General features: G+C 38.7%; 1 long non-coding RNA gene across 2 annotated transcripts in view; it reads right to left on the reverse strand.

Annotated features, from left to right (window-relative positions):
- Nucleotides 1-17,865, reverse strand: part of LOC125083182 (uncharacterized) — a 46,645-nt gene that overhangs the window by 23,877 nt on the left and 4,903 nt on the right. The window lies entirely within an intron of this gene.

Raw genomic sequence — 17,865 nt, forward strand, 5'->3', positions numbered from 1 at the left:
GGTTAATGTTGCTGTCAGAAATCCAGAAAGAGAGGAGAGGGAGTGGAACTGAAAATAAATTTGAAAAAATAATGTCTGAAGCTTCTGAAATTGGGAAAATGACATAAATCTACAGATTCAAGAAGCTAAATGATCTGCAACAGGATAAATTCAAAGAAATCCATGCCAAGACACATCATAATTAAATTTCTAAAAACTAAAGACAAAGAAAAAAATCTTGAAAACATCCAGAGAGAAATATTTTAATTACAACATATTTCTAATCTGTAACTCTGGGGACAGAAGAAAGTACTGAAGGAAAAAACTTCAAACCAGAATTCTGTATCCTGTAAAAATATACTTCAAGAATGAAGGGGAAAATCACAACACTATCAGATGAAGTAAAACTAAGAATTTTATGCTAGCAAACCTACTCCTCAAAAAATGGTTAAAGAGGGGTGCCTGGGTGGTTTAGTCAGCTTAGGTCATGATCCCAGGGTCCTGGGATTGAGCCCCACATCAGGCTCCCTGCTCAACAGGGAGTCTGCTTCTCCCTCTGCCCCTCCCCCTGCTTATGCTCTCTCTCTCTCTCTCTCTCAAATAAATAAATAAAATCTTTTAAAAAATTTTAAAAATGGCTAAAGAAAGATCTCTAGAAGAAAGGCTTTGAACTTCAAAAAGGAAAGAACATCAAAATAGGTAAAAATAGGGGCAAATACACAAGATGATTCAAGCTTTTATGAATTTCTTAAACTATATTTGATTGTTAAGCAAAAGTTATAGTACCACCTCATGAGGTGTTTGAAATATAAGGAGGAAATACAACAATTATATTTAAAAAGTGTGTGTGAATGTAAAGGGACCTAAAGAGAGGTAAGGTTTTTATACTTCACTAGAAAGGGTTAAATGTCAATATTAGTACACTATAGTAAGTTCATATATATATCACAACACCTAAAGCAATGGCTAGGAAATTTATAAGAAGCTATATACTCAGAACACTCTAAGTAAATCAAGGTAGAATCTTAATAAATGTTCAAATAACACATATTAAAGTAAGAAAAGGGAAATGGGAACAAGAAATATATTTTACAAACAGAAGCAAATAATAAAATGGCAATATCAGTCCTAATATATCAGAATAATGTTAAATGTAAATAGTTTAAATGCACTGACTAAAAGAGAGGACATCTGGGAAAGTTGGAAGAGTAGGAGCACTCTAAACTCACCTTGTCCCATGAATACAACTAGACAACACTCATATCAGTGTAAATAACCCAGAAAATGACCCCAAAACAGGCAAAACAGACTCTCCACAGCTAAATATAGAGAAGAGGCCACATGGAAGAAGGGCGGAAAGGCAGAGACACAGTCAGGAGCTAAATGGACCACAGGACTGTCCATGGGAGGGAGAGATGTTGCAGACACCAAGAGCAGAAAGAAACTGCCCACACCGGGGAGCCCACATGAGAAAGATGAATTTTCCAATTTTCTACAATCCCCTAAAATCTAGAACTTTAAAAATCAGTGGGTTTGGCTTTGGGAAAGCTGGGAGGGTGAGAGGAAACTGAGTCTCCACCCTTAAAGAGCTAGTACAACAAAGACCCCAAAGAAATATAGCCTAAAAGCAGCAGTTTGAAAATGTCTGAGGCATATGATAGGGGGATTTCTTTCCTTATCTCTGAATGTGTGCTGGAGGGTTAGGATCATTGGGAGATTTCCAGAACAAAGGAGCTGGCAGACACCATTTTAGTATCTTGCCTCCCAGCATAAACACACTGCCACCTGCAGGACTCAGTTCAGCACTGACATTACCTAACTTGCTATCAATGTACCCTGCCCTATGTTCCTTCAGACACAGCCCCTCCAGCCAGGCTTCAGTTCCAGTTCTCCTCCCACAACAGACCTGCACAAACCTTGCTAACACTGAGCATGCAGCTCTTCCTTCATGACCTTCCCTCCTCCCCCTCCTCACTTGAGTAGATCTGCCCCCTTTAATATGCTCTTGGTTGGGGCCCATCCAAAGTGATACTGAAAACCTGATAATGTTCTAGTTTGTACAGGGGTCAGTTCCCTCTGAAGTGACTCCTACTCCAGGGAGAGGGAAAGATAACCACATGCAACAATCAGACTGCAGCTCAAGCAGTGGGCAGGGGGCAGACATTTGGTCTGACTGCAGGCCCCACAAACCAATGAAAATTTCTCAGGAGACAACATATGGAAAATAGAGTTTGAGATTACTTCATCTCTGGCAAACCCCTGGTCTGACTCAACTGAAAACCAAGGTGACCCCAGACTACTCCAATAATGACACAGGTACCAAACCCTTCCCATACCACAAGAGGTGGAGAGCCATTGAAGATGACTGGACTTAAGGTAAAAAGCACCTCAGCCAGAACAGCAGGATGCACAGAACTCACATAAGAGACACCTTTGAAGTTCCAGGTTCTGGTAACAAGGGGACACTGCACTACAAGGTGTTACAGGACCTCTTCTTCATAAGATTCCTACTTTCAAGAGCAGGAGACATAGCTAACTTTCCTAAAACATAGAAACAGACACAGAGAGTTAGATAAAATGAGGAGACAGAGGAATATGTCTCAAATGAGAGGACAGGATAAAATCACAGCAAGAGATCTAATGAAATAGAGATAAGTAATATGCCTGATAGAGAATTCAAAGTAATGGTCATAAAGATCCTCATTAGACTTTAGAAAAGAGTGAGAAACCTCAGTGAGGCCCTTAAAGAGATAGAAAACATAAAGAATCAATCAGAGATAAAGAACTCAGAAACAAATTAAAAATATACCACACACAATACATAATAGACTGGAGGAAGAAGAAAAACAGATCAATGACCTGGAGGACAGACTGATGAAAAGAAATGAAATTGTACAGGTGAGAAAAAAATAATAATAAATCAAATTAGACTTAGGGAACTCTGACACTATCAAGTGTAAAAACATTCACATTAGAGGAATCCCAGAAGAGAGAGAAAAGGGGCAGAAAATTTATGTGAAGAAATAATTGCTGAAAAATTACCAATCTGGAAAAGGAAATGGAAATCCAGATTCAAAAGGCACAGAAAGCCCCCAACAAAACTGACCCAAGGAGGTCCAGAGACAGAAATTAATTTAAATGGCAAAAAGTAGTGATAAAGAGAGAATTTTAAAATTAGCAAGAGTAGGTGTCCCAGCCCATGGCTGCTTCCAGTCATAAAGACACATAACTCAATGATGCTTGTAGGCTTAAGGGGAAACCCCCTGGAGAATAGAAGGGGGCACAGACTGCAAGAATCTGTGGCATTTAGGGCATGCAGAGGTGGAGATGGTTTGATTTGGAGGGCCTATCGGAGCAGGGTGGGGGGGCATGATCTTGAAGCTCTGGGCCAGAGATCCCAGAGTGGCCATATTTGCTCTGACTCTCTGAAGAGGCACGGAAAGCTACCAGAAAATAGAAGCCACACTGATGGCCAGTTCACCTTAAGCCCCTTCCCCTGACAACGGGTGAGAGCAACTCCACCCAGGTAAAGACACCTGAGAGGCAGTGCAACAGGACCCTCTTCCAGAAAACAGATTCAAAGAATGGTTGAATGGTTGAATGAATTAGATCCCACAGGACTAAAATTCCAGCACTAGGGGAAATAACATATTGAGCTCCAGGTGTTTTCACACAACTCGTTTATCTTTCAGGCTAAAATTTTACATTACTTTTTTTTTCTTTTTTACCTTTTTCACATTTCAAATAGATTATTTTTTTCGGGAGGAGTCAAGATGGCGGAGAAGTAGCAGGCTGAGACTACTTCAGGTAGCGGGAGATCAGCTAGATAGCTTATCTAAAGATTGCAAACACCTACAAATCCAACGGGAGATGGAAGAGAAGAAGAACAGCAACTCTAGAAACAGAAAACCAACCACTTTCTGAAAGGTAGGACTGGTGGAGAAGTGAATCCAAAGCGAGGGGAAGTTAGACCGTGGGGGGAGGGGCTGGCTCCAGGCAAGTGGCGGAGCAACGGAGCACAAAATCAGGACTTTTAAAAGTCTGTTCCACTGAGGGACATCGCTCCAGAGGCTTAACCGGGGTGAAGCCCATGTGGGGTCAGCGTGGCCTCAGGTCCCGCAGGGTCACAAAAGGATCGGCGGTGTCTGAGTGTCACAGAGCTTACAGGTATTAGAACGGGGAAGCCAGCTACAGAGACAGAGCCGAGGAGTGAGCTCTAAGCTTGGGGTTACCTTGAACCAGTCGCAGGCTCGGTCAGCTCGGAGCGCGGCCAGAGGCCAGGGTGACGGGAGTCATTGGGCGCTGTTCTCTGAGGGCGCACTGAGGAGTGGGGCCCCGGGCTCTCGGCTCCTCCGGGCCGGAGACCGGGAGGCCGCCATCTTCATTCCCGCCCTCTGGAACTCTACAGAAAGCGGTCAAGGAACAAAAGCTGCCAAAAGCAAACCGGATCGGATTACTCAGACTGGCCCGGGTAAGGGTGGTGCAACTCCACCTGGGGCAAAGACACTTGAGAATCACTACAACAGGCCCCTCCCCCAGAAGATCAACAAGAAACCCAGCCAGGACCAAGTTCACCTACCAAGGAGTGCAGTTTCAATAACAAGGAGAGCGGCGGAATTCCAGAGGAGGAGAAAGCAAAGCACGGAACTCATGGCTTTCTCCCCATGATTCTTTAGCCTTGCAGTTAATTTAATTTTTTTTTCTTTTTCAAGTATTTTTTCTCTCCTTCTGCTAAATTTTTTTAACTTTTACCCTTTTCTTTTTTAACATTTTTAACTAGTTTATCTAATATATATATATATTTTTTTCCTTTTTATATTTTTCCTTTATTGGTTTTCTTTTTTTAATTGTTTCTTTCTTTCTTTTTTTTTTTCTTTCTGAACCCCTTTTTATCCCCTTTCTCCCCACTCACGATTTGGGATCTCTTCTGATTTGGCTAAAGCATATTTTCCTGGGGTTGTTGCCACCCTTTTAGTATTTTACTTGCTCCTTCATATACTCTTATCTGGACAAAATGACAAGGCGGAAAAATCCACCACAAAAAAAAGAACAAGAGGCAGTACCAAAGGCTAGGGACCTAATCAATACAGACATTGGTAATATGTCAGATCTAGAGTTCAGAATGATGATTCTCAAGGTTCTAGCCAGGCTTGAAAAAGGCATAGAAGATATTAGAGAAACGCTCTCGGGAGATATAAAAGCCCTTTCTGGAGAAATAAAAGAACTAAAATCTAACCAAGTTGAAATAAGAAAAGCTATTAATGAGGTGCAATCAAAAATGGAGGCTCTCACTGCTAGGAAAATGAGGCAGAAGAAAGAATTAGCGATATAGAAGACCAAATGAGAGAGAATAAAGAAGCTGAGCAAAAGAGGGACAAACAGCTACTGGACCACGAGGGGAGAATTCGAGAGATAAGTGACACCATAAGATGAAACAACATTAGAATAATTGGGATTCCAGAAGAAGAGGAAACAGAGAGGGGAGCAGAAGGTATATTGGAGAGAATTTCCCCAATATGGCAAAGGGAACAAGCATCAAAATCCAGGAGGTTCAGAGAACCCCCCCCTCAAAATCAATAAGAATAGGTCCACACCCTGTCACCTAATAGTAAAATTGACAAGTCTTAGTGACAAAGTAAAGATCCTGAAAGCAGCCCGGGAAAAGAAGTCTGTAACGTACAATGGTAAAAATATTAGATTGGCAGCAGACTTATCCACAGAGACCTGGCAGGCCAGAAAGAGCTGGCATGATACATTCAGAGCACTAAACGAGAAAAACATGCAGCCAAGAATACTATATCCAGCTAGGCTATCATTGAAAATAGAAGGAGAGATTAAAAGCTTCCAGGACAAACAAAAACTGAAAGAATTTGCAAATACCAAACCAGCTCTACAGGAAATATTGAAAGGGGTCCTCTAAGCAAAGAGAGACCCTAAAAGTAGTAGATCAGAAAGAAACAGAGACAATATACAATAACAATCACCTTACGGGCAATACAATGGCATTAAATTCATATCTCTCAATACTTACCCTGAATGTTAATGCGCTAAATGCCCCAATCAAAAGACACAGGGTATCAGAATGGATAAAAAAAAAAACCCATCTATATGTTGCCTACAAGAAACTCCTCTTAAACCCGAAGACACCTCCAGATTTAAAGTGAGGGGGTGGAAAAGAATTTACCATGGTAATGGACATCAGAAGAAAGCAGGAGTGGCAATCCTTATATCAGATCAATTAGATTTTAAGCGAAAGATGAGGAAGGACACTATATCATACTCAAAGGCTCTGTCCAACAAGAATATCTAACAATTTTAAATATCTATGCCCCTAATGTGGGAGCAGCCAACTATATAAACCAATTAATAACAAAATCAAAGAAACACATCGACAATAATACAATAATCATAGGGGACTTTAACACTCCCCTCACTGAAATGGACAGATCATCCAAGCAAAAGATCAACAAGGAAATAAAGGCCTTAAATGACACACTGGACCAGATGGACATCACAGATATATTCAGAACATTTCATCCCAAAGCAACAGAATACACATTCTTCTCTAGTGCACATGGAACATTCTCCAGAATAGATCACATTCTTGGTCCTAAATCAGGTCTCAACTGTTATCAAAAGATTGGAATCATTCCCTGCATATTTTCAGACCACAATGCTCTGAAGCTAGAACTCAATCACAAGAGGAAATTTGGAAAGAACCCAAATACATGGAGACTAAACAGCATCCTTCTAAAGAATGAATTGGTCAACCAGGAAATTAAAGAAGAATTGAAAAAATTCATGGAAACAAATGATAATGAAAACACAACGGTTCAGAATCTGTGGGACACAACAAAGGCGGTCCTGAGAGGAAAATTATATAGTGGTACAAGCCTTTCTCAGGAAACAAGAAAGGTCTCAGGTACACAACCTAACCCTACACCTAAAGGAGCTGGAGAAAGAACAAGAAAGAAACCCTAAACCCAGCAGGAGAAGAGAAATCATAAAGATCAGAGCAGAAATCAATGAAATAGAAACCAAAAAACAATAGAACAAATCAACGAAACTAGGAGCTGGTTCTTTTAAGAATTAATAAGATTGATAAACCCCTGGCCAGACTTATCAAAAAGAAAAGAGAAAGGACCCAAATAAATAAAATCATGAATGAAAGAGGAGAGATCACAACGAACACCAAAGAAATACAGACAATTATAAGAACATACTATGAGCAACTCTACGCCAACAAATTTGACAATCTGGAAGAAATGGATGCATTCCTAGAGACATATAAACTACCACAACTGAACCAGGAAGAAATAGAAAACCTGAACAGACCCATAACCAGTAAGGAGATTGAAACAGTCATCAAAAATCTCCAAACAAACAAAAGCCCAGGGCCAGATGGCTTCCCGGGGGAATTCTACCAAACATTTAAAGAAGAACTAATTCCTATTTTCCTGAAACTGTTCCAAAAAATAGAAATGGAAGGAAAACTTCCAAACTCATTTTATGAGGCCAGCATCACCTTGATCCCAAAACCAGACAAGGATCCCATCAAAAAAGAGAACTACAGACCAATATCCTTGATGAACACAGATGCAAAAATTCTCGCCAAAATACTAGCCAATAGGATTCAACAGTACATTAAAAGGATTATTCACTACGACCAAGTGGGATTTATTCCAGGGCTGCAAGGTTGGTTCAACATCCGCAAATCAAGCAATGTGATACAACACATTAATAAAAGAAAGAACAAGAACCATATGATACTCTCAATAGATGCTGAAAAAGCATTTGACAAAAGTACAGCATCCCTTCCTGATCAAAACTCTTCAAAGTGTAGGGATAGAGGGCACATACCTCAATATTATCAAAGCCATCTATGAAAAAACCCACTGCAAATATCATTCTCAATGGAGAAAAACTGAAAGCTTTTCCGCTAAGGTCAGGAACACGGCAGGGATGTCCGTTATCACCACTGCTATTCAACATAGTACTAGAAGTCCTAGCCTCAGCAATCAGACAACAAAAGGAAATTAAGGCATCCAAATCAGCAAAGAAATCAAACTATCACTCTTTGCAGATGATATGATACTATATGTGGAAAACCCAAAAGACTCCACTCCAAAACTGCTAGAACTTGTACAGGAATTCAGTCAAGTGTCAGGATATAAAATCAATGCACAGAAATCAGTTGCATTTCTCTATACCAACAACAAGACAGAAGAAAGAGAAATTAAGGAGTCAATCCCATTTACAATTGCACCCAAAACTATAAGATAACTAGGAATAAACTTAACCAAAGAGACTAAGAATCTATACACAGAAAACTATAAAGTACTCATAAAAGAAATTGAGGAAGACACAAAGAAATGGAAAAATGTTCCATGCTCCTGGATTGGAAGAATAAATATTGTGAAAATGTCTATGCTATCTAAAGCAATCTACACATTTAATGCAATTCCTATCAAAGTACCATCCATTTTTTTCAAAGAAATGGAACAAATAATCCTAAAATTTATATGGAACCAGAAAAGACCTCGAATAGCCAAAGCAATATTGAAAAAGAAAGCCAAAGTTGGTGGCATCACAATTCCGGACTTTACTTTTAAACTCTATTACAAAGCTGTCATCATCAAGACAGCATGGTACTGGCACAAAAACAGACCCATAGATCAATGGAACAGAATAGAGAGCCCAGAAATAGACCCTCCACTCTATGGTCAACTCATCTTCGACAAAGCAGGAAAGAATGTCCAATGGAAAAAAGACAGCCTCTTTAATAAATGGTGTTGGGAAAATTGGACAGCCACATGCAGAAAAATGAAATTGGATCATTTCCTTACACCACACATGAAAATAGACTCAAAATGGATGAAGGATCTCAATGTGAGAAAGGAATCCATCAAAATCCTTGAGGAGAACACAGACAGGAACCTCTGAGACCTCAGCTGCAGCAACATCTTCCTAGGGACATCACCAAAGGCAAGGGAAGCAAGGGCAAAAATGAACTATTGGGATTTCATCAAGATCAAAGCTTTTGCACAGCAAAGGAAACAGTTAACAAAACCAAAAGACAACTGACAGAATGGGAGAAGATATTTGCAAATGACATATCAGATAAAGGGCTAGTGTCCAAAATCTATAAAGAACTTAGCAAACTCAACACCCAAAGAACAAATAATCCAATCAAGAAATGGGCAGAGGACATGAACAGACATTTCTGCAAAGAAGACATCCAGATGGCCAACAGACACATGAAAAAGTGCTCCATATCACTCGGCATCAGGGAAATACAAATCAAAACCACAATGAGATATCACCTCACACAGTCAGAATGGCGAAAATTAACAAGTCAGGAAATGACAGATGCTGGCGAGGATGCGGAGAAGGGGAACCCTCCTACACTGTTGGTGGGAATGCAAGCTGGTGCAACCACTCTGGAAAACAGCATGGAGGTTCCTCAAAATGTTGAAAATAGAACTACCCTATGACCCAGCAATTGCACTGCTGGGTATTTACTGTAAAGATACAAACATAGTGATCCGAAGGGGCACGTGCACCCGAATGTTTATAGCAGCAATGTCTACAATAGCCAAACTATGGAAAGAACCTAGATGTCCATCTACAGACGAATGGATAAAGAAGATGTGGTATATATACACAATGGAATACTATGCAGCCATCAAAAGAAATGAAATCTTGCCATTTGCGACGACGTGGATGGAACTAGAGGGTATCATGCTTAGCGAAATAAGTCAATCGGAGAAAGACAACTATCATATGATCTCCCTGATATGAGGGAGAGGAGATGCAACATGGGGGGTCGAGGGGGTAGGAGAAGAGTAAATGAAACAAGATGGGATTGGGAGGGAGACAAACCATAAGTGACTCTTAATCTCACAAAACAAACTGAGGGTCGATGGGGGGAGGGGGCTTAGGAAAGGAGGGGTGGTGTTATGGACATTGGGGAGGGTATGTGCTATGGTGAGTGCTGTGAAGTGTGTAAACCTGGCGATTCACAGACCTGTACCCCTGGGGATAAAAATATATGTTCATTAAAAATAAAATTAAAATAAAAAAAATTTTAAAAAAGATTATTATTTTCCAACTTATGTTTTTAGTCACTTTTTAACTTTTTTTCACATCCACATTATATATATTTATGCCTCATTCTAGTTCTTTTTTCACTCTATTTAATTTTGTTTTGATTTATTTATAACTTCTGATTTTTCTGCAATTTTGGGATGTAGTGTCTTCTAATACACAGACCAAAATTCAATAAGGAACAACCAGATCACCCTACTTTGTCTACCCTGAGAGATTAGAGTCTCTCTTCCTCACTCCTTTTTTTTTTTTTTTTGGAAACATCTTAGCTTTGTTTGCACTCTGTGGTAGCTTCTGACCACTCCAGATTTTTTCTAGGGTGCATTTTGCTTAGCTTGTTGTCTATCCACTCACCCGTCCTTTGCTGGACAGAATGACAAGGAAGAGGAATTCACAACAAAGAAAAGAATCAGAGGCAATGCCCTGTCTGTGACAGACACAGAGCTAATGGATATGGATATAAGTAAAATGTCGGAGATACAGTTTAGGAGAGCAAGTATAAAGTGAATAGCTAGGAATATAAAATGCATAAATAATGATACAGAATCTCTAAGGGTGGAAATGAGATCAAGTCAGGCTAAACTTAAAAATGCTAAGAATGAGATACAATCTAAATTGGATGCTCGAACAGCTAGGGTTAATGAAGCAGAAGAAAGAACAAGTGATCTAGAGGACAGGCTGATGGAAAAGAAGGAAATTGAGGAAAAGAGATAAAGAGATAAAGACGACTCAGAACCCATGAAGAAAGGCTCTGAGAATTTAATGATGCCCTGAGAAGAAAAAATGTCAGAATTATTGTGGTGTCTGAGGAGGTGGAGAGAGAGAGGGCCAGAAGGTATATTTGAGAAAATCATAGCTGAGAACTTCCCTAATTTGGGGAAGGAAACAAACATTCATGTCCAAGAGGTAGAGAGGACTCCTCCCCAAATCAATAAAAATAGATCAACATGCTGACATTTAATAGTGAAGCTTGCAAATCTTAGAGAAAAAGAAGCTATTCTGAGAGCATCTAGGAAGAAGATATTCCTTACCTATGGAGGAAGGAACCTCAGAATAGCATCAGACCTATCCACAGAAACCTGGCAGGCCAGAAAGGCCTGGCATGATATGTTCAGGGTACTAAATGAGAACAACATGCACTCAAGAATACTTCATCCAGCAAGGCTACCATTCAGAATGGAAGGAGAGATAAAGAGCTTCCAGGATAGACAGAAACTGAAAGAATATGTGGTCACCAAGCCAGTCCTCCAAGAAATATTAAGGGGGATATTGTAAGTGAGAGATATAAGAGTGAAGTACACAGTTATTCAAGCCTCTCTCAAAAAATTAGAAAAATCCCAAATGCACAAGTAAACCTTACACTTAAGGACCTGGAGAAAGAACAGCAAATAAAACCTAAACCAAGCAGGAGAAGAGAAATAATAATAAATATTAGAGCAGAAATCAATGAAATAGAAACTAGAAAAACAGTAGAACAGATCACCAAAACTAGAAGCTGGCTCTTTGAAAGAATTAATAAGGTTGTTAAACCTCTAGCCAGACTTATGCAAAAGAAAAGAGAAAGGACCCAAATCAATAAAATCATGAATGAAAGGGAGAGATCATGACCAATACCAAGGAAATAGAAATAGTTGTTAGAAATTATAATCAACAACTATGTGCCAACAAATTAGACAATCTGGAAGAAATGGATGCATTCCTGGAAACTTATAAACTACCAAGACTGAAAAAGGAAGAAATAGACAATCTGAACAGACCAACAAGCAGCAAGGAAATTGAAGCAGTAATCAAAAACCTCCCAAAAAACAAGAATCCAGGGCTTGGGGACTTCCCAGGGAAATTCTACTGGTCATTTAAAGAAGAAATCATACCTATTTTACTGAAGCCATTTCAAAAAGTAGAAAGGGGGGGGGTGCCTGGGTGGCTCAGTGGGTTAAAGCCTCTGCTTTCAGCTCGGGTCATGATCCCAGGGTCCTGGGATCGAGCCCCGCATCGGGCTCTCTGCTCAGCGGGGAGCCTGCTTCCTCCTCTCTCTCTGCCTGCCTCTCTGCCTACTTGTGATCTCTGTCAAATAAATAAAATCTTTAAAAAAAAAAGTAGAAAGGGAAGGTAAACTTCCAAACTCATTCTGTGAGGCCAGCCTTACCTTGATCCCCAAACCAGACAAAGACCCCATCAAAAAGGAGAATTACAAACCATTATCTCTGATTAACATGGGTGCAAAAATACCGAGACCCTAGCCAATAGGATCCAAGAGTATATTAAAAGGATTATTCACAATGACCAGGTGGGATTTATTCCTGGGATGCAAGTTGGGCTCAACATTTGCAAATCAATCAATGTGATAGAGCACATTAATAAAAGAAAAGACAAGAACCATAAGATCCTTTCAATTGATGCAGAAAAAGCATTTAACAAAATATAGCATACTTTCTTGATTAAAACTCTTCAAAATATAGGGATAGAAGGAACATACCTCAATATCATAAAAGCCATCTATGAAAAGCTCACAGTGAATATCATTCTGAATGGGGAAAAGCTGAGAGCTTTTCTCTTAAGGTCAGGAACAAGACAGGGATGCCCACTCTCACCAGTATTATTCAACATAGTACTAGAAGTCCTAGCCCCAGCAATCGGACAACAAAAAGAAATAAAAGTAGTTCTGATTGACATGAGGAAGTCGAACTCACTCTTCACAAATGACATGATATTTTATTTGAAGAACCCAAAAGACTCTACCCCAAAATTGCTAGAACTCATACGGTGATTCAGCAATGGGCAGGATACAAAATCAATGCACAGAAATCTGTTGCATTTCTATACACTAGCAATGTGACTGAAGAAGGAGAAATTAAGGAATCGATCCATTTACAATTCCACCAATAACCCTAAGATACCTAGGAAAAAACCTAACCTAAGAGATAAAGGATCTGTATTCTAGGACTATGGAACACCTATGAAAGAAACTGAGGAAGATACAAAGAGATGGAAAAAAGCATTCCATGCTCTTGGATTGGAAAAATAAATGTTGTGAAAATGTCTTTGCTACCTAGAGCAATCTACACCTTTAATGCAATCCCTATCAAAATACCATTGACATTTTTCACAGAGCTGGAACAAACAATCCTAAAATTTGTAGAACCAGAAAAGACTGCAAATGGCCAGGGCAATGTTGAAGAAGAAAACCAAAGCTGGGGGCATCATAATGCCTGACTTCAAGCTATATTACAAAGCTGTGATCATCAAGACAGCATAGTCTGGCACAAAAACAGACACACAGATCAGTGAACTAGAATAGAGTGCCCAGAAATGGACCCTCAACTCTATGGTCAACTAATCTTTGACAAAGCAGGAAAAAATATCCAATGGAAAAAAGACAGTCTCTTCAATAAATGGTGCTGGGAAAATTGGACAGCCACATGCAGAAGAATGAAACTGGACCGTTCTTTCACACCATACACAAAGATAACCTCAAAATGGATGACAGATCTAAATGTGAGATAGGAATCCATCAAAATCCTAGAGGAGGACACAGCAAATTCTTGCAAGACACATCTCTAAAGGCAAGGGAAACCAAAGAGAAAATGAGCTCTAGGGACTTCATGAAGATTAATGTCTTCTTCACAGCAAAGGAAACAATCAACAAAACTAAAAGGCAAACTATGGAATGGGAGAAGATATTTGCAGATGACATAACAGACAAAGGGTTAGTATCCAGGATTTATAAAGGACTTCTCAAACTCAACACCCTAAAAACAAATAATCAAGTCAAAAAATGGGCTGAAGACATGAACAGACACTTCTCCAAAGAAGACATACAAATGGCCAACAGACAGATGAAAAAATGCTTCACATCACTTGTCATTTGGGAAACACAAATCAAAAGCACAATGAGATACCACCTTACACCAGTCAGAATGGCTAAAATTAATAAGGCATGAAACAACAACTGTTGGTGAGGATGTGGAGAAAGGGGAATCCTCTTACACTGTTGGTGGGAGTGCAAGCTGGTACAGCTACTCTGGCAAAGAGTATGGAGATTCCTCAAGACATTAAAATAGACCTACCTTACATCCCAGCAATTGCATTACCAGGTATTTACCTCAAAGATACAGGTGTAGTAAAAAGAAGTACCTGCACCACAATGTTCATAGCAGCAATGTCCACAGTAGCTGAACTGTGGGAGGAACTGAGATGTCCCTCAGTGGATGAATGGATAAAGAAGATGTGGTTCAGATATACGATGGAATATTACTCAGTGATTAGAAGATTAATATCTAAGTATTTACATCAACATGGATGGAACTGGAGGGTATTATGCTAAGTGAAATAAGTCAATCAGAGAAAGACAATTGGTTTCACCCATTGCTCAGAGGACAATAAGGGAAGGAAGGAAAAACTGAAATAAGAGAGGGACACAAAGCATAAGAGACTCTTGACTCTGGGAAACTGACGTTTGGGGAAAGGGAGGTGGGTGGGGAATTGGGGTAACTCATTGATAGGCATTAAGAAGGGCACATAACATGATGAACACTGGGTATTATATGCAACTAATGAATCATTGAACATTATATCTAAAACTAATGATGTACTTATAATTAGCTAACTGAATTTAAATAAAATAAGTAAATAAATAAATAACAAATAAATAAAGCAAGAGTAAAGAAACCAGTTGCATACATGGGAAACCCATAATGCCCTCAGCTGATTTTTCTGCAGAAATTTAATAGACCCAAAGAGAGTGGCATGACATATTCAAAGTGCTGAAAAGAAAAAAAACCAAATTTACAGCCAAGAATATTCTATCATCAAGGCTACCATTTAGAAAAGGAGATAAAGACATTCCCAAAGAAACGAAAGTTAAAGGTGTTCATAACCACTAAGTCAGTCCCACAAGAAATGTTAATGGAAACTCTGTGAGTGAAAAGGGAGGGCCATAAGCAGCAGTAAGAAATGTAGGAAGGACAAAAGCAGTAAAAATAAGTATATTTATAAAAATAATTCCAGGGCCTCACAAATAAAATGATTTAAATATGTTACAATATACTTAAAATGTGGGGAGGAGTGAAATTATAGGTTTGAACTTAAATGACCATCAACTTAATATAGACTGCTATATGCAGAAGATGTTATATATAAACATAATGGAAACCATAATTCAAAAACCAATAATGGACATGCAAAAAAAGAAAAAAAAAAAAGGGCAAGAATTCCAGTATATCACTAAAGAAAGGCAGCAAGTAGTGAGAGAAGAGGGCAAGGGAAGAAAGGGACAGAGAAAAACTACAAAAACAACCATAAAACAAGCAATAAAATGTCAGTAAGTACATACCTATCATTAATTAGTTTAAATATAAATGGGCTAAATGCTCCAATCCAAAGATATAGGATAAATAAACCAAGGCGCATCTATATACTGCCTACAAGAGACTCATTTCAGACCGAAAACATGCATGAGATTGAAAGTGAAGGGATGGAGAAACATTTATCATGCAAATGGATGTTAAAAGAAAGCTTGGGTAGCAATACTTGTACCATATAAGATAGACTTTTAAACAAAAACTATAACAAGAGACATAGGACACTACAATCATAAAGGAAACAATCCAATAAGGAGATATAATAACTATAAATATTTATGCAACCAACATGGGAGGACCCATATATGTATGAAGCAATTAACAGCAAACATAAAGTAATCAATAGTAATACAATAATAGTAGGGGACTTTAACACCCCACTTACATGAATGATTAGATCACCCAACCAGAAAATCAATGAGGAAATAGTGGTTTCATTGACACACTGGACTAGATGGATCTGACAGATATATTCAGACTATTCATCCTAAAATAGCAGAATATATATTCTTTTTAAGTGCACATGAAACATTCTCCAGAACAGATCACATATTAGGCCACAAAACAAGTCCTAACATTCAAAAAAATTGAGGTCATACCATGCATCTTTCTGAACACAATATTATGAAACTACAAATCAACCACAAGAAAAAATATGAAAAGAGCACAAATACATGGAGGTTAAATATCATGCAACTAAACAATGAATGGGTCAATCAAGAAGTCAAAGAGGAAATAAAAATACATGGAGACAAATAAAAATGAAAACACAATGGCCCGAAGAGTCTGAGATGCAACAAAAGCTGTTCTAAGGAGCAAGTTTCTAGTAAGATGGGCCTACTTCCAGAGGAAAAATAAAATCTCATCCAAAACTTACACATAAAAGAGATAGAAAAAGAAGTGAACAAATCCCCAGACCAGTAGAAGGAAAGAAATAATAAAGATTAGAGCAGAAATAAATTTAATAGAAACTAAAAATACCCAATGGAACAGATCAATGAAACCAGAGTTGGTTCTTCGAAAAGACCAACAACACTGATAAGTCTTTAGCCAGACTCATAAAGAAAGAAAGAAAGAAAAGAAAGAAAGAAGAAAGAAAGAAAGAAAGGGAGGGCTCAAAGGAAACAAAATCAGAAATAAAGGAGAATAATAACAACTAACACTATGGAGATATAAAGGATTATAAGAGTTTAATGAAAAATTATATGGCAACAAATTGGGCAACTTAGAAGAAATGATAAATTCCTAGAAACATAACGTTCTGAAACAAAATAGGAAGAAATAGAAAATTTGAATAGACTCATTCCCAGCAGTTAAAAAACTCCCAACAAACAAAAGTCCAGACCCATACAGCTTCACAAGTGAGTCCTATCAGACATACATTTATTTATGTATTTATGTATTTTAAAGATTTTATTGGGGCGCCTGGGTGGCTCAGTGGGTTAAAGCCTCTGCCTTTGGCTCGGGTCATGATCTCAGGGTCCTGGGATCGAGCTCCGCATCAGGCTCTCTGCATGGCAGGGAGCCTGCTTCCTCCTCTCTCTCTGCCTGCCTCTCTGCCTACTTGTGATCTCTCTCTTCAAATAAATAAATAAAATCTTTAAGAAAAATAAAAGATTTTATTTATTTGTTGACAGAGAGATAGAGAGAGCACAAGTAAGCAAAGCAGAGAGGGATTGAGAGAAGCAGGCTCTCTGATGAGCAGGGAGCCTGATGCAGGGCTTGATCCCAGTACCCTGGAAACATGACCTGAGCTGAAGGCAGCCGCTTAACCAACTGAGCCACCCCGGTGCCCCATACCAGACATTTAAAGAAGAATTAATGCCTATTTTTCTTAAACTATTCCAAAAAAATAGAAGAGGAAGGAAAACTTCCAAATTCATTCTTTGAGACCAGCATTACCTAGATACCAAACCCAATAAAGACACTATGAAAAAAGAAAATGATAGGCCAATATCTCTGATGAACATAGATGCAAAAATCTTTAACAAAATATTAGCAAACTGAATCCAACAATACATTAAAAAATTATTCACCATGATCAAGTGGGATTTAGTCCCCAAATGCAAGGGTGGTTCAATATTTGCAATCAATTAATGTGATACAGGACATCAACAAGAGAGAATAAAAACCATATGATCATTTCAAAATGCAGAAAAAATATTTGACAAAATACAACATCCATTCATCACAAAACCCTCAGCAAAGTAGGTTTAGAAAGAACATACCTTAACATAATAAAAGCCGTAAATAAAAAACCCACAGTGAGCATCATGGTCAATGCTGAAAAACAGAGATTTTCTCCTTAGGTCAAGAACAAGACAAAAATGTCCACTCTCACCACTTCCCTTCAATGTAGTACTTAAAGCCCTAGCCACAGCAGTCAAACAAGAAAAAGAAATAAAAGGCATCCAAACTG

Source organism: Lutra lutra, chromosome 13 (assembly GCF_902655055.1).
Source record: "Lutra lutra chromosome 13, mLutLut1.2, whole genome shotgun sequence".
Lineage (NCBI taxonomy): Eukaryota > Metazoa > Chordata > Mammalia > Carnivora > Mustelidae > Lutra > Lutra lutra.